General features: G+C 41.2%; 1 protein-coding gene, 1 long non-coding RNA gene and 1 pseudogene across 6 annotated transcripts in view; 2 read left to right on the forward strand and 1 right to left on the reverse strand.

Annotated features, from left to right (window-relative positions):
* The window catches only part of LOC117540539 (type II inositol 3,4-bisphosphate 4-phosphatase-like), an 80,056-nt gene that overhangs the window by 20,655 nt on the left and 40,756 nt on the right, over positions 1–18,645 (reverse strand). Inside the window, exon 1 of one of the 4 annotated variants that reach the window (XM_034207280.1) lies at positions 9,378–9,480. The exons of 1 other annotated variant lie outside the window; for it this stretch is intronic. The gene's annotated coding sequence lies outside the window, so the exon portion shown is untranslated. Of the gene's footprint in view, positions 1–85; positions 104–9,377; positions 9,481–18,645 lie in introns of those variants that run through there. 2 more of the 4 variants (XM_034207284.1, XM_034207282.1) reach the window with 2 other exon arrangements.
* LOC117540542 lies at positions 5,044–6,863 on the forward strand. 2 transcript variants are annotated; one of them, XR_004568183.1, is made up of 4 exons: positions 5,044–5,326; positions 5,629–5,813; positions 5,942–6,006; positions 6,577–6,863. It is a non-coding gene; the product is annotated as an uncharacterized LOC117540542 (long non-coding RNA). The 2 variants fall into 2 exon arrangements; XR_004568182.1 differs by having other exon boundaries at positions 5,780–5,813.
* The window catches only part of LOC117540541, a 34,948-nt pseudogene continuing 31,234 nt past the window's right edge, over positions 14,932–18,645 (forward strand).

The following is an 18,645-nucleotide window of genomic DNA, read 5'->3' on the forward strand; positions in this document are numbered from 1 at the left end:
CTGCAAATCCTGAAATGAAAAACAAACAAACCCCGAAAACAAACGCAACAGAAAAACACTGCAAAGTAAAAAAACACATACAAACCCCAAAACACACAGTGCTCCAGGCCTCTAGGGGGCGCGCTACTTGGAACAGATTGATGTCTGACCAGACATAGAAAGAACGAACGAGAGTGATGCAAATTGAAGGGGTAGCATGACGGCCCGTCTACACTACAGGCATCAAAACATCTTGAAGATGGGCGTGTCTGAGGCTTGGTGATTTCTTACGCCCAAGGCGACCAACAACCAATCAGGAATCTCCCGCCCCCGGCATACAAAGCAATAGCAATGTTAAAATGAAGTAAACTCGATATAAAATCCCCAAACAGGCGAAAACCTACCAGTTTCATCCACTGTCTCTGCCACCTCCCTCCATGCCTCGCTCCTCCGGTTTGTATCCCGGTAGATGAACAGAGGCTGATCATACAGCACCGGGTAATTCACTACCGCTAGAATGAATTTTCCCTCCATGTTTTTGAATATGAGGAAATGACCTGCGTAGTCTCTCCCAGCATACACGCGGTTTGATTGGCTAGCGCTTGTACTGTCAGATTTGCATACGCGGGATTTGATTGGCTGATGCCAAGCATCGAGCCTCAAAAGTTGAACATTGTTCAACTTTTGATGCCGATAGATGCTCGTGATGCTTGCAAAGCAGTTCGGCGAAGTTTAAAAATCTTCTACGTCACCCCATTCAAATGAATGGGCGAAGCGTTGAAAGCATTTTTCGATGCCTGTAGTGAGGCTCGGGTCTCACGGCCCCAGGAAGTGCGCCGGAGTCTGATGAGAATATTCGTGCTGGTCAAACGGCGGTACTACACTTCCTTTAGGTTGCTGGGCCCGGAAACACTTTTTCCCATTGACTTACATGGGGAAAGAGTGGTCTGTAACTCGTTGGATAATTTTTTTTAAACTAAATAAACTACCCAGTATGAACGTTTGTATAGCCCTTATTAAAAACATTCGTTCCTCAAGTTGTAAAAATGTGCTAATAACGTTATTCTGAGAGTTATTTCCCTCTGCATTATGAACGCGCATCTAACCCACGGGACCGCGCCGCCCGGCACGTTCATGTTACGTGTTCAGCACTACATGAGTTTCTCTTTACCCATGGATGCACAATAACAACGGACCATATCGCCTTAATGCCAGCCCACGGAGCTCTAATAATGGATATATTGCACATGTTTGCTGTAATTCATCATTTGTAAAATATTATACTACATGGGCTGTATGATTAAATCTTGTACCGTAAATGTTGTATTAAATAAAGTTAATATTACCGACGTAGATTAACGTTCCTGTAGCTTCTTATTGCACTTGCAATTGTTTTAGTTACTTGTGGGCTAACATGAATAATCACAGTTACTATCCTTTTACTCCATCACATTTCAAAAATAAATAGGCTATTGTTATTTTAACTCCACCACAGTAATCCATCATCAGCTTCACTTTTTAGATAAAGTTTTAACTCACAATTGATCATAACAGGCTTCAACATATACATTTGTATATATTACCAAGTGGTTTCATGTACAACCCACACAAGTATCATGCTAAATGAAGCTCTGTTGCTTGGATATCACTAGATCCTGATGTCAGCGTAATATAAAAGTACATAACGACTGATGTGTAATTTAGCATAATTTACTAGCTAGCCGCTAGCTGCTAACTGCCGCCTCGTTAATATAAATCCAGTACCATGCTCTCATGAACGCGCGGTGCTGTTACGTGTACGCAAATTCACGTGCTTAATGTGAACGAGCCTTTTGGGCGGCGTGGTTAAAGTTGCGCATGCTCTATGAGTGCACATACGGGTACTTCTCAGGCATGCTGGGTAATCTGTGAGGTTTCGCTCTCTCAAAAGTTGGGCCATTTTGTCATCATGCGCTATTGAGCAACTCTCATGAGAGGCTTCTCAATACTCAAATTTCCCCTCCTCGACTCCCCTCCTCGGTTCCCCTCCTCGAGACTTAGACCCGCCCACAGGAGATGCGAGCGGAGGACCGAGGAGGGGAACCGAGGAGAGAGGAGGGGAAGCAGCAGACGTTTAAAGAAATGAGAACTCCTCTCCTCTGAGCGGTCATTTTAAAGAGACGTCCGTTCATTATTACGTGGCAACAGCTGCATCAGCTGTCGAGTGTTTTGTCATAGCGCTGTATCTCTGTTAGATCAGCTGAACATTGTTCCCCCACATATTTACTTTGAATTCATTGAGAGTGCGGTATAATGAGACAATAACAGGCTACAGATGCGACACACACACACAAATATATTTATATAAATATATACAATTTAAAGTATGAGAGCACTCTCATAATAACGAAACACAATCAGAGACTGGATATATCCCCCCCCCTCTCTGGTCGCTGAAATGGGGAATTGAAATTACGGGCCAAAAGTTGTATTTACAAATATTAACTTGTAATAATAATAAGCCACTTACAATTTTACGTGAGATCAGGGAGCAGATATAAGATGGAAGTCTCCCTAACATACAAAGCCATGTTAGGGAAACTTCCATCTTCCATCTGCTCCCTGATCTCACGGTGAATTGTAAGTGGCTGCTGCCTGAGATCGCATGCTGTGGTTTTATTAAATGTGCCAACTGCTAGGACTGTCTTAGGGACAACAGCTTTTAGATGCGCAGCTCCTCTGTCTTGGAATAGTCTGCAAATTAAATGGAAACTGAGCAATCTGGTGCCACTAAATGTTTTTAAAGCTCGGTTGGATGCGACTCAATCGGAAGCTATTGGTACCTGCTCATGTGGATAATTATGTAAATGATGCTGTTTGATGTCCTTTTGTTGTTCTGTTTATGTTTTTATGTTTCATGTTGAACTACTTGAGCAGGTCTGCCTTGAAAAAGAGATCAATGATCTCAATGGGATTTATCTGTATAAATAAAGGTTTGAAATTAAATTAAATTAAAAGTAAGCAGAGGACACCAAACCAACTGTGACCCGTCTATCCGCCGCATCTACGCACTGTACAACACACACCTACATACTGTACCACACACACACACATACACACTGCCTACCACACACACTTACAGCTCCTAAAGCATAATCAGGCTACAGCCGTTGTGTATTTTATTATGTGAAGCACTAAATGGTCTTAGAAAAAGATCGACTCTTTGTACTACAGCAAATAAAGAGAGTAATGTAGGCCTGTTATACTGAGTGATATATATTATACACACTGCTCTGCTTTCTGCACGGACCTCACAGCTGTTCTCACTGTAAACATCGCGACGCGATGAAAGCAGTTTCTAAAATAATATCCAGAGGATGCATGCAGAGCTGTCATTGGCTGAGATAAGTCCGGCCCTGCGTCACGCCTCCACCGTTCCCGGAAATGCATCCGTGGAGGAGCCGTGGAGGAACCATCAGTGTATCCTCGGTTAGAGCTCCTCCAGAGAGCCTCCTCGACGCTCGATGCTCGGTCCTCGAAGTGCATTTAGAGAAATGAGACGTCCTTCAAAATGGCGCGCTGAAATTCATTTCCGGGTCACTACCGGAGGACCGAGGACCGAGGAGTCGAGGAGGGGACATTTGAGTATTGAGAAGCCTTTATAGGAATTAATGAGGCCCCGCCTCCCACGCTGTATCCAGTTCTTATTATACATCCATGGCCGTGAGGCTGCAGCGTCGGAGGTTGCTTCTCAGGTCGGCTATTTTAATTTCCTCGCTCCTCGGTCCTCGGTCTCACCGGAACTTGATTTGCCTGCGCCATCTTGAGTACCGTCCCATGGCTCTTATTTCTGCCGCAGGACCGAGGATCGAGGATCGAGGAGCGATCGGAGGAGCGATAACCGAGGAACCACCAGACCATCCTCCGATGAAATCATCAGATACTCACCCCGCCCCCTTACTGTGTATCGCTCACTGATTGGACGAGGCAGTGCATGCACTGATCTGATGCTTCTTGACATGAGAGCAGAGTGAAGAAAATACATGAACCTCACGGGAGTCACTCCTCAGTTTATACCGTGTTTTGTTTCAATTAATGTTTCATTTAGTTACAAATATGTGGTATATCTGAACAACAAAGGGGTCAAAAATCATTTTATTCATTTTCTGGAAACATTTTCATGATCGCTTTTTTCGTTTTACATTTTCATTTATTGTCAGTCAGTCATTAAGTGCTATTAAAATGTTAATTTACTACATATCCAAACAAACAAACAAAGTGTGCACTCTAATCAATATTAATCTAACTATTGTTCGTTTATACATTTTAAGAATGGCGTTTATCTTTTTTGAGAATTAGTTCTTATTTTTATTTTATTTATTGGGGTCTACAACAGATGATACAAATGTTTGTGTCAGTAAATGTGCACTAACAGAGGCGGGGGGGGGGGGGGGGGGGGGGGGGGGGGGGGGGTGTGTGGAAATAACGGGGACAGAGCTGCTGTCAGACGATCAGCTGTGCAGCGTCATCACAAACTGACTTCGCTTCACGTGACGCTCCGGAGGAAAGGACGTCCCATTGCTCTTAAAACTCATTTCCCTGCTTCTCGTGGTTTCCTTGCGTCCCTCCATGCTTCCCTAGTGGGAGGGACTAAACGCAGGGATACGACGCAAGTGAGGGAAGCAAGGATTTAATTGAATCGACCTGAGAAGCAGCCGGAGACTGCACTCTCAGGACCGCACTCCCACAACCCTAGTTTTTCGTGACACTGCCACCTAGCGAGTAGCTTCCGGATAGCAGGTCTCTTCCCTCCCTTCAATCTAACCCTTCCCTTCCCCCCATCCTAACCCTAACCACTCCCTACCTTTTTACCTAATCTTCCTTCCTTCCTCCCTCCCAAACCTAAACCCCAAAACCTCAATGTTTCAATGTTGATATGACGTAATTTAAATTAAATACAGGGTTTTAATTTAAAGCAGTTTTATTCTGAAAAACCCGGAAGTTCACACTAACTAACTTAATACTTTTATTCTGAAAATTCTTCATTTCCGGTTAGCATTAGCATGTGGCTAACGTTTTGAAAACCGTGAATTGAAGGTGAAATGACATGTGATGTTGTACACTAAACACACTGGGACACTCATTTATTGACGCTGAAATAACGTTTCATCAGAATTATATATATATGAATAATATAAGATATAATATGTTACTTTATATGTACATGCTATGGTAGTAGCCTACGGCGTAGTGTCAAAACAACTAGGGTCGTGGGAGTGCGGTCCTGAGAGTGCGGCCTCCGACGCTGCAGCTTCATACCATTGAATTGAAGCCGGAGGAAACAAAGTTAATCGAAGTGGAAAAGAAGGTACGTTTTGTTTTGATACAAAGAGCGTCATATTTACCCAGCTAGCGTTAGCTTGTTTGGTAAAAGAGTTTGCAAGTCAAGAGACAGCACTGTGCACCTAAATGTAACTCTTGACATCATATAGATAGATATATTATAGGTGCAGAGAAGAGTTGGTTTATTGTGCTTCAATGTAAATCCTAATGTGAGAGTTAAAGGACGGTCAACAATATAATGTACCTTGGTCAGTTTGGATTTATCGTGGCATTTATTCTTAATTAAAGTGAATTTATTTTATTTCAGTCACTCATTTGTGTATGCAGGTGTGGGACATTCCAAAAGTGAGCACTCCACGAATGGACGACAGTTTGCTGGGGAAAATAAAACATTGTCAACATATTATTTTGTGCCACAAGAAGCAGAATGTTTTAACAGTACAGTAGTTTGAATATATTTGTTGTTTACCTTTATCAGACCTCTCAGGCACCCACAACCAGCGTCTGATCGGGTAAGACTAATTAAACATGTAATTATACCATGTAGGTTTGAATTTGTGAACATGAAATCAATAAATACCTTTGTGTGCTAATGACACTGTCATTAAATCAACTGCACTTATTTCCTGGGTAAAACTAGGATGCAGCACCAACGCCATTCCAGGAAGAGGTCCAGTCTGCCCCGGGTCAGAACCACTTCTATAGGTAAACGATGTTGACAGTTGCATCGTGACACAGTTGTTTGCTGTGTATCTTTATTTTACATTTGTTTTGTTTGTATAGCCTCCAATCACAGTGGGTAACATTGCCAGGAAGCAGAACAATTATACTTTCATACATTTCCAAATGACACCCTCAACATCTGACATCTTAGTGAAGACAATACAAAAAACACCCAAAAATACTTTTCAAAGATCAGATATTTTTTGTTGCATCCATTTCAAATGTTTACAAGGATTGTGCAGGAGTATGACAAAGTGCTGTTGTCAGTTTAGAACCCAATGTATTGAGAAAACAGGAAGAGGATCGACATCCTTTTGTAAATATGACTGTCATGCATATATTATGTATTTGAAAGTCATTATTCAACTGTCTTCTCACTGCAGCAACTACACAACTGTGTGTGCACTTCTCATTATTGATAGCCAGTCTGAGCCAGAAGACAAAATGGAGCATTTATTGTTACTATTACCACTTAATTGTTCTATCTATACTGTAAATCTTATTACTAGCTTCATCATTTAATATTACAATACATCACTTTGTCTTTCCCAGCACAGAATACCTGACTGCGGAGGACATTGTTGCAGAACTCTCTGCAAAAAGAACAAATACATCTTGCAGCCGGTTCAATATGAATAGAGCCAGTGTGTGGGATGGAGCAACCGCGGCTTCAAAGGTGCCTCATTCGACCCCTCATGAGACGTCAGTTAAGTTCACTGAGGATGAGGGACACACTGAGGATGAGGGACACACTGAGGATGAGGGACACACTGAGGATGAGGGACACACTGATGATGAGGGACACACTGAGGATGAGGGACACACTGAGGATGAGGGACACACTGATGATGAGGGACACACTGAGGATGAGGGACACACTGATGATGAGGGACACACTGAGGATGAGGGACACACTGAGGATGAGGGACACACTGATGATGAGGGACACACTGATGATGAGGGGACACACTGAGGATGAGGGACACACTGAGGATGAGGGACACACTGAGGATGAGGGACACACTGAGGATGAGGGACACACTGAGGATGAGGGACACACTGAGGATGAGGGACACACTGAGGATGAGGGACACACTGAGGATGAGGGACACACTGAGGATGAGGGACACACTGAGGATGAGGGACACACTGATGATGAGGGACACACTGATGATGAGGGACACACTGAGGATGGAGGGGACACTGGTGGTCCCAAGCGTGAGTTCCTGACTCTCCTTATGGAACGCCTGAGAATAAAGAAAGCATCACGTCAGCAACTGTTTGTGCCCCATGTGACTTTCCAGCCGCTCACTGTCTCAACATCTGATTCTAAATGTATAATGTTCTCTATAAAGATACAACTAATACACAATTATGAATGTATAATATAAGCTGTTTTGTGTATTTAATCATGCGTTGGTCTACAATTTAATGATGGCTTCTACATATTTCACATAGACAGTCCTTCATGCTGATAACTAGTGTATGCATCTGCCAATTAGCATTCTAAACAGAGCAGTGTGTTGAATCCTTATTTCTTGCATTTGAAACAGATACAATACAAAAAAGTGAACTTACTGTTGAGTTCGACTTCTGCCACAAACTGTACATGTTTGCCACAGGAGCCATAGAACACTTGAACTGTCCCCAGACATTGGCCACAGAAAGCACACAACATGGCGGCCTGAAAAGACATACATTGATGTAGTGAATCCATTTAATCAAGTTAATCAAAAACACATGGTCTAAATAGTGGTTAGCTAAATAAATAGAAAGATACATCATGTTCACCGTTGAATCTGTGTTCTCTCTCTCCTTGAATGTCTTCTCTATATTGTTCTTGAGCATGTCTAATGCACACTACTCTCCTGTCATTACTTTGTCCCTCTTCACATGTTGTCACTTCTCTCTCTTTTGCTCTCCTCCTCTCTACCTCTCCCTCATCTTCCCTCCTCCTCCTCCTCTTCTCTCTCTCTCTCTCTCTCTGTCTCTCTCCTCCTCTCTCTCTCTCCTCTCTCTTTTCATCTCTTCCTCTCTCTCTTCTCTCATCTCATCTCTCTTCTCTCTCTCTCTCTCTCTCTCTCTCTCTCTCTCTCTCTCTCTCTCTCTCTCTCTCTCTCTCTCTCTCTCTCTCTCTCTCTCAATTCAATAGCTTTATTAGCATTACCATAGTTACAGGCAATTGCTAAAGCTCTGTATAGTTGCAACATCTATACACAAATACATACATATATAAACAAACTGCTAATAATTCAAATGTCCTTTTTCCGCGGTGCTCACTATGGCCCGTGTTATTTGCCTGCACTTGATTTGTCATCTCTTTTAACAATGTTCTTCCCTCACTGTCTTCTCTTCACGTGAAGCTCTCCTCCCTCAGCTGGTGTAGGAGCTAGGCACGCTAACGCTAGCTATATCAATATGACACTCTATGTATAAAAACAAAACTTACCTTCTTATATCTTTCTCCACTTAAACGAACTTTCTTTCCTCCGATTTCCATCACTCTTGTTCGTTTTCTCTTTTTTTTGGATTGGCACGTGCTCTGGACTTTGCATATCGTTTTGGTTTTTGCAGCGTTTTTTTGTTGCGTTTGTTTTCTGGATTTGTTTGTTTTTCATTTCATTATTTGCAGCTTGTGTGCGTTTTGGGCCGTTGTGCAGCGTTTGCACCTGCCGGCCACCGTAGAGAAGTGATAGAAGGCTATTTATTTACTTTTTTACCCTAAATATTAGATTTTCTGTGACACATTTGTGGGAATATTGGGTTATAACTCTCAAAAAATATAGAGCATATGATAGCTGGGATGGTAGACGAATTAAAATATGTAGCTAGAAAATACTATTTTCCTTATGGGGTCCTATTCTGCTTTTTAGGGGGTTTCCCTTTCCTTTTCCTTTAAATAAAATGTAAATAATAGTCTTAATGAAGTGTAGAAATAGAAGTAAAATACCTGCATTCATAACATTACTTAAATAAAGTGCTGCTGTGACGAAAAATGCAACAAATACAAAATATATCTTATCTTATCTTAAAAGTACAAGGATCAAAAAGTACTTTTCAGAATAAAACAACAACATTGTACTTAAATACAGTAAAGAGTCAACGTAATACATGCAACACAAGGTAAATACGATATTTTAAAACCTTATAACAGCCAGCATTATATTATTTTGTTAGTCTTAATTTTAAAAAAATACTACGTATTTATTAGCTATCAACGCGTTAAACTCACCTTGTTGACACGATGGTTCACTTTTAAAACACAACGATTATCTTAATACAACGGCTCCATGTGACACAAAGTACAAGATCTAAAATGTTTTCATGAAAGGAGTTAAATCAGCATTTCTTACCGGTACGAATTACAACATTTATGAGATTAAATCCAATTTTCGAGCCGTTGTTTGTTGTGAGAGGAAAATAGAGTGGGAAAAGCGTTGGACTGCTGAAGTCTCGCGAGAACTGTATATCTCCCAGCTGTAGTACTCACGCAGCACCACAAGATGTCGCGAGAAAGATGAACACATTTCAATAACAGTTCAATAATGTGCTTGTTATTAACTGTGCTGAGAATGAACAGTATACAGAGGTGGTAGAAGTACTCAGATCTGTTACTTCTACTCCCCTACATGTATTTAATACCTTTAGTTACTTCACAGATGTGGATGAATGATGTGAAATATAATCAAGTGTTAAATCAGACTTTAGTTCCACCTGGAGTAAATCCACCAGCTACCCTGCAGTAATACAAAGTCATTCAAACTAGCTGCACCTTCACCAGCTTTGAGAACACTTTCATGATCAATCATTATAAAACATATCATATATATTATTCTGAAATGGACCAATCTGCACAACGACTACTTTTACTGTCGCTCAGGGGCGGACTGGGACTAAAATTCAGCCCTGGAAACTGACCCAGTCCGGCCACATGAAATGTCAACGGGGGGGCATCAGAAAAAAAAATAGAGTAGCCTACTATTAGTTATTAGAAATCAGCTGTTTATTAGGCTGCATTTATGCAGTTCAAGGGATAATTGTCACCCACCTCTTGCTCTTGCCCTCAGTGGCGGCGCCAGGGTATGGCTGGGGTAGGCTACAGCCATACCAAGAAATGGCTTTGCCCCACCTTAGCCCCACCATGAAAAATGATGTTAAAGTAAGCATGTTGAGAACACGGATTGCGAAAATATACTGGACACGACCAGTATATTTCTGTCCACAACACACAAACTGATCCTGCTGTAACAACAAAGTGCACGTTACTGATGTAATATGGTTGAGACCATTCGGGCTAGAAGAGGGGTGCAAGGAATAGTCTAAGTAGTGGGTAGTAGTCATAGCCGTGGGAACGTTTCAAATGGGGGGTGCTGTGGGGGTGACACTAGGGCTGGTTCTGACCAATGTGCTGCCCTATAGGAAAGATTCTAGCAGGCAATGAAAAACCTCTACAAAAGACCACTACACTACAAACAGAGAAACGTATTGACATGGTGGACAGCTTATATAAAAAGGCTTCAAATGTATTTAGTACTGTGTGAATGTTTGATTTGGGGGGTGGACGTCACATCCTCTAGGGGGGTGCCCCCCTGGAATGATTTTTTTAACATTTTATAGTAAAATGCTTCAATCTGGTGCACTTTGAGCGCCCACTTACTAGAGACTAGATCTAGGGGGTACAACTCTAAACACCCATATGAAAAAGATCGGTTTACTTTTTAATAATCAAATAAGTATGTGAACATAACCAATAACCCACAGCCAATAACAAATACATGTAACTTATTTTATTTTTGTTGTTCATTCATATCTTATTTTACCTCGTTAACATTTATTTATTCATGCATCTTTATTAATCTCCAGTTTTAAATGATAGTTTTGGTTGCTGACTATAGTATACATTGGAATGATTTCAAACCTGTTTTTATTTATCCTAATAATTATAAAGGAGTGCCTTGAGCTACACCTCCCTTTTTGGTCCCATCTGCCAAATATTGAAACATAACCCAATAACCTACATAGATGTATTGTTTTATTCCGGGATGGTGACACTTTAGAAGATCCAATACTGGACGAATACGTAGATTATATTTCTCCACCATGTCAATACGTTTCTCTTTTTGTAGTGGATTGGTCTTTTGTAGAGGTTTTTCATTGCCAGCTGACCCGAGGAAAAAAAGCGTCTTCATATTTCCTTTTTTTGTGTGATTTCCTTCCTATTTAGGGTTAAAAAAACATCTTGCAATTTAGACTTTTTTTATTTTATTTTATTTTAAAATGTTACAGTATGTCCACTGTAGAGGACGTCGGGACCATATTAGTTTGAAAAGACAGCCAACATTAACAGATGGACTATGTAACGTATTATGGTTATAAAGTGATATTAATACAATAATACATTCACCTTTATTTAAAACATGAATAAGTAATTGATCTGAACATTGCTGTTTATTTGGTCAATACAAAACTAGCTTGTTTTTTGGTGAATCTTTCCAGATCTTCAAAGACTTTGTAGTCGATGTAGTGAAAGTACCTCATTCACTCCAGTCAGCACGGGCTGTAGGGTCATCTTGACTAGTTTGATGGATGTGGTCTCCATTCTGACCTGCTCATAGAAACAAAGCTTGCATTCCTGAGGCAACTCTCATGTGTCATGGCTCCACTTAAAATAAAAACAACAATAAGACATACGTGCTACTCTTGGCCCACAGGGGGCCATGTCTTTCCAGCTCGTCCCTATCTGTCTCTATGTATCTATCTGTGCGCTCATGGAGCCTCCTGCATCTTCCCCCCCCTTCTTCTTCACTCTCTTCTATCCCAGGTGTGAAAGCTTTATCTCTCTCATCATCTAAGAGCTCAAAATCTGAATCTCCCTGAACTTTCTGGTACAGAAAATGTCTGCTTCAGTTCCGTCTCCTGCAACAATATTGAGTCATAAAGTCCATGAAGACGGTCCTGACGTCCACTAGAATGGACATTTATAAAAGGGCTGTTATTTGAAAACTTGAATTATTGAATTGCTTTCAGAACTAATTATATAGTTCCTCACATGTTAATAAACAAGAACATATATGATTTTCATGGTAAAAATGACAATTATTCAACAATATTTGACTTCTCCTCCTGCTTCTATAACATTTTGTTTTTCGTATGCCAGCCATTTTGGATGAAAAGAAAGAGGAACTTCCCAGCATGCAATTTTAACCAATGATATATCACTGGAAAGACCAGGATGTCCTCTGTGCAGCACATCAGGGACTGATAGAGTAGCTCAAAAGAGTAAAAGGAGATGCATGTTAACAAAATGTCCACTTTCAATGGGCTGGGTCCCAGGAGGATAGGGCAGCAAATTGATCAGAACCAGCCCTGGTGTCATCCCCACAGCACCCCCCATTTGAAACATGTTCCCACAGCTATGGATGCCTAAGTCCATGAGTGGGAAATATAATCTACATATTCGTCCAGTATTGGATCTTCTAAAGTTTCACCATCCCGGAATAAAACAATACATCTATGTAGGTTATTGGGTTATGTTTCAAATGGGGGGTGCTGTGGGGATGACACCAGGGCTGGTTCTCACCAATTTGCTGCCCTATAGGCAAGATTTTTGCTGGCAATGAAAAACCCTCAGAGTCCTCACAGAGACCTCAGCCTGACAGGAGAGAGCTCTCCTCCACCCTGGTTGTAGAAACAGCTTCTTTTATCCGTTAGCACAGCAGAAGTTAACAACAATCCCTGCCGGTTCTCTCTCTCTCTATATTTGCGAGTTGCATATGAACCATGATATGAACTCAGGGCCGGCCCGTAGCGCTGGCTAGATGTTCGCCTAGGGCGCCAGATCTGGGGAGGTGCTGCGCTGGCCAGTTCTGGGAGGTAAAAAAACATTTTGACCGTTGGGGCTCATCCTAATTTTCGGCCTTGATGTAACAATATTCACAATTAAATAAATGTAACACCCTTTTCACCCCGGTTCCACCTTTCATTTGCCCTGTACGATGGGCGCTGTAAGTGATGAAAATGGGGTAAGACTGCGCCCGCAGCTCACAGACAACATGCGAGTGAGCGAGGGAGAGAGGGAGGGTGCACCGGTACCAGCGCTGTTGTTATTAGAATCTGGTGCCGTGCTAGCTGCTCTAACGGATATAAGAAGAAGATGTTTCTACAATAATGTGGAGGGAGAGTCCTCTCCAGTCAGACTGAGAGGCTGATACTACAGCTCAGTGAGGTAAGGACTCTTAGTCTAAGTTCAAACGGTTTGGTCACAATTTATGTAAACACATATTTCCAAGGCACTCCTTTGTAATTATTGGGATAAACAGGTTTCAAATCATTCCAATGTATACTATAGGACAGTAACCAAAAATATCCTTTAAAACTGGAGAGATAAAAAAAAATGCATAAATAAATAAATGTTACGGTAAAATAAGATATGAATGAACAACACAAATAAAATAAGTTACATTCATTTGTTATTGGCTATGGTAGGCTATTGGTTTTGTTCACATACTTATTTGATTACATCCACTTTTCTAAGATGACAACAGAGACTTTCGACCCAAAACCAGCTGTTGACTTGTGGATGCAAGCAGCTAATCGCAGACTCAACCAGAGAGGAAGAAGTAGGCCTACATCATCAGCTACCATGTCTGACAGAGAGGAAGACAGTGAGGAGAACAGTCAGGAGGGTAGTGATGACAGCTTGTAGGATTACTGTCGTGCTAATGTTTCTTGTGTTCACCTCTGCATGTGTGTTCTGTGTTCACCTCTGCATGTGTGTTCTGTGTTCACCTCTGCACTGTGTGTTCTGTGTTCACCTCTGCATGTGTGTTCTGTGTTCACCTCTGCATTGTTGTTCTGTGTTCACCTCTGCATGTGTGTTCTGTGTTCACCTCTGCATGTGTGTTCTGTGCCGTGTGTCTGGCAAATAAAGTCAAGACCCCCTCAAAAGTTACGGTTTATTTCATTTTAAGGATGAGCACCAAACAACATCTCCAGGTGCTCCTTTGAGAACCAGGGCAAAAAAAGTTATGTGCACCCCTGGTTATAGGTATGGTCCTACACTATATTATTCAAATACAGCATGATAGGTCCACTTTAAGTAGCAGCATAATGTGACTGGTTAGAGTATATTCCAATGTGTGTGTGTGTGTGTGTGTGTGTGTGTGTGTGTGTGTGTGTGTGTGTGTGTGTGTGTGTGTGTTGTGTGTGTATGTGTGTGTGTGTGTGTGTGTGTGTGTGTAAATAAAACACATAAAACTGGGTTTACCACACACTCCTCTCACACTGCAGTCTGTCTGCTGCTGCTGCCGGTCTCACTGGGATTACTGAGCTTCAGAGGTAAATAAACCTCTTTTAATGCTCTGTGTAACCTCGTTAAGTGTGTGTGAAAAGAAATGTAACTTGTGTGATGTGTGTGAGGTTAGATTAGCCCGCATGCGGCTAAAGATGGGGAACGTGGGAGCGGTTCTTTGACTGAAAGGCATTGGTTCTTTTGTAAACTTCTATATTCTACTTTCAACACACTGCCATTATTTAAGATCAAGATTTATAATTGTGATTATGTCAATGACTGATTATCATGTTATAATCTAACACTAGCGTCTTTATCCATTTTATTAAGGATGTGGACTGACATACATTGTGTAAAAGAGTCATTAATGTGAGTTTAAACTTTGATAAAAGGCATATATTAACAGCTAACACACAGTGGATGTGATGGATTAATACATGTGTAACTGCTAAACTTAATATAATTATTGTAGGTTTTGGATTTCCAACAATAATCTGATTAAAATGTGAATACATTGAGAAATATATAAATGTATATAAGGAATATATATATAAAATGCATTGAAACCATAGCAAATATTAGATTAAAACACAAAACTATGTAAAAAATGGGTCAGTTTTATGTAATTTAGTGACTATTAATAGACACAACCTTGAATATATTATTATTTTTATATAACGTACTAATTTAATCTTCAAAATGTGATGTTAAAGGCTTTTACTTGCTTGAAAACGTGTTCTTGAAACTTAAAATGGACAGAAATCCATGTTTCATTCATTATTTGGAGGTTAAAACTTGATTTATTGTAAAAAATGGGAATAAATTGATAATTGAAACCATAGAAAAGTTGAACCTATGTTGAAAACGGGTCAGTTTCCTGTATAAGCGTTAACAACAATAATCTATCCTCAGTGTTTCAGCAGGAATAGGTAGAAGATGTCTGAGGGCCGGGTGGCGATAGACATGGGGACCAATGGAGCCTCCAAACACCAGGTATCCTTCCTTCATTGATCATAACCTCACATATTATTAAAAATATACACATTTTGGGTTTATAATACGTGTTTTTCAGCCTGCAGGTTTGGGCCAGCAGCGGCGCGGCACCACCGTTAGCTTCCACAACATCGACTACAAAGTGACCGTCGGAGGAAACTGTCTGTGTCGGAAGAAAGGGACGATCAAAGAAATCCTCATCGACTTAAAGTGAGTAAAATACAGCTTCAAAAATGGGAATGTAATTAGATTAGATTCCTTTATCGTCACTACAGCGACATTCCAAGCATTCCCGAAGGTGCAATTCAACCCTGTCTCCTAAAAATTACGTTCCCACAGAACTAAACTGCATTCTGAATGACGTTTAGCTAGAAACCTATTTTCTCCCACGTTACGTTTCTTATGAACGTATCTTAAATACGTTTATTTTCTACATTTCTTTGCCATTTATTGTCTTTCTTATAATAATGATAATAGTCATTTATAAATATCATTTTAGAGCACACATTTGAAATCAGTAGGCGAGGCTGTAATTTTGCCAGCTGTTACTCTCATGAGCGAGGCAGAAAATAATAGTTTTAACATGCCAAAAAGCTGCTGTGTCGTTTATTGCACCTCAAACATTAAAACTAGGGCTGTCAAACGATTATAATTTTTAATCAGATTAATCACAGCTTAAAAATTAATTAATCATGATTAATCACCATTCGAACTATGTCCAAAATATGCTATTTATTTATTTATATTGTTGTGGGAATGGAAAGATAAATGAAAGAAGGCGGATATATCCATTTAACATACAGTATCTATGTTTATTATAACATTTTTCTGCGTGTCAAAATGAAAGACAACCCACACACCTATCAATCATCAAACCGTGGGGTCTTAATTCATTACGTGTTGATTTCTATCAACGGGGGAGTACTTCAGGAAAGTCGACGGGGGGGGGGGGGGGGCGGCTAGTGGAGTACTTCGTGACCACAGAGTGTGAACGTTGTGATCAGCTGTTTTAGCGCAGTTCTCCAGTGAAGGGGGGGAGTCTCCCTCCGCAGCCGGTTGGCGTAGTTTTGGCACAATTCCGTTGTACAGACCGACGTTAACAGCAGCCCTGTCTGTGCACACGGAGACCGACTCTGTCGTCCGGTGATCTAACCGCCTTCTGGAAAAGCTTCACAAGTACGTCGGTACGCAAATGCGCTTTGTGACACAAGTGACGGTACGCATTTCAGATTACGCACATAACCTGCGTACCAGTTATGTCCACCCCTGTACTACAGCAAAAGTATTCTCCGTCGGGACTTCCTGCAACAACACCACGCCGTTATCAAAGATGTTCTATTGAGAGACGATCACTACGTGACAAAAGTTTTCAAAACCGTGGCTACTGAAATCAATCTTACTAACTGCTGCCTGTGCAATTTACTCCGCGCGAGTTGGCAGACTTTATTTTGCTTCCTTTAACATCATTTTTCATGGTGGGGCTAAGCCATTTCTTGGTATGGGTGTAGCCTACCCCAGCCATACCCTGGCGCTGCCACTGGTGGCACGTATGGGGCGGGCCATTCTGCACATGCGTTAAATGCGTTAAATATTTAACGCAATTAATTCAAAAAATTAATTACCGCCGTTAACGCGATAATTTTGACAGCACTAATTAAAACAAATCCAGAGTTACGTGTTTCTGTACTTCCTCTAAGAAGAAAGGACAGTAACAGAAGATCTCTGTGGCTTCAGGCTTGATCGCCGTTCAAATGACAGCGTTGGTTTCCCCAAAAGTGGGCGGGGCTGTAAAGTGAAGTAGATTTTACTCTCATCTATTATAAAAGTGGTGAAGTCACGCCCAGTGGCGGCTGGCCCATAGGGGCGCTAGGGTCGCCGCCCCACCTTTTCCCACATACAAAAAAAAATATATATATATATATATATATATATTTTATATTTTTATTTTTAATGAACAAGGTAAATATCATACAATTGGTATCAGTAAAATGTATAATCTACAATAAAATCTCGTTTAAAATTGTGTTACGATGTCTAAAGTTACTGATAAGTCACATGTTTCCTGCCTGGCCTTGCCCGTGGCATTAGTTTATCATTACCGGGCGGAGCCCCCGAGACAAACAGCAGCAACCAGCACGTTGCAAAAGTCTCAATAGTAAACTGTGCCGCCGAAACATAATTTCAGCCAATCAGCGCTGTCAAATATTTTGGTCACGAGGGCGCTCACGTTGGCGCGCACGTTGCTTACGTGCGTTGACGTGAGTTGTTTTTTAGACTCGTGAGTGACCAAGGTGATGCAGTAGTTGGATGAGAATGGCTTCGTGTGCAGGTGGAGTCACCGGACCTCGGTCCCCGCCCAATTCCGTTCAAGAGCTACTCTCCAATCCTTTCGAAAGGAGAAGTTTGGGAGATAAACTGTTGCTTAAAGACCTTGGACCGGACCAACCCGATTTGTATATATCGCAGCAAGCTCGTGAAAAAGACAAAACGTATTAACGAGGCTTCTCACGTAGCTGGCACACCAGAAAGGCATGGCTAGCTGGATGCAAACAGGTAAATGCTATCTTTTGTTTCCCATGCTTGCTCTTCAAACAGCCGGGGACAGATACGATCTGTTCAGAAACTAGACAAAAGGTTAAACAAGTACAAACCACAGACTGTCTGTGTCATGGAGAATACAGTCGCTGGTTTATTTATGTCTGTATAGGCCGTTGTTGTGAATGTGGACGGTCGGAGCATATATAACGTTAGCTTAGCCAAGCTCCATTTAGAAAACAAGCATTCTAAAAGGTTTTTCGCCTGCCGTCTGTCTGCAGACTTGTCAAAGCATTAATTCATGGTTTTTACTAACCGGTATCAGTATGTTGTTACGTCGGCATCATTTAGAAACGTGTATTACAATTTAATCACGGTCAAATATGTTCATTTTAAAATATGTTCATTTTGTTGTAGTTGTAGCTCCCGAGCGCGTCTTGTTTGAATGATGCGAGTAAACACAGCTGGCAGCCGCAGTGAAACTCGAGCGACTAGAGCGATGCGATAGGAGCGTTTAGAGCGAAGCGAATATTCGCATCGCGTCCAGTCTGAACGCAGCATTAAAGCGAGCTCCGCGCTGCACTGGAAACGCGCCATTATATCACCAGAAGTCCTAATTTAAGGGGTCATTTCTCCTCAAAAAATAGTTTTTTACTCACTATATCAACAGCCCCACCAAAAATATTTTCCACCAGCCGCCACTGGTCACGCCCATCTACTAAAATAATGTATTGAAGTCAATGGAGAGAGAAAACGTATCTTTCGATCCCGTTTGAATTGTGCCATGAGTTACACATATGATG

Source organism: Gymnodraco acuticeps, unplaced genomic scaffold (assembly GCF_902827175.1).
Source record: "Gymnodraco acuticeps unplaced genomic scaffold, fGymAcu1.1, whole genome shotgun sequence".
Taxonomy (NCBI): domain Eukaryota; kingdom Metazoa; phylum Chordata; class Actinopteri; order Perciformes; family Bathydraconidae; genus Gymnodraco; species Gymnodraco acuticeps.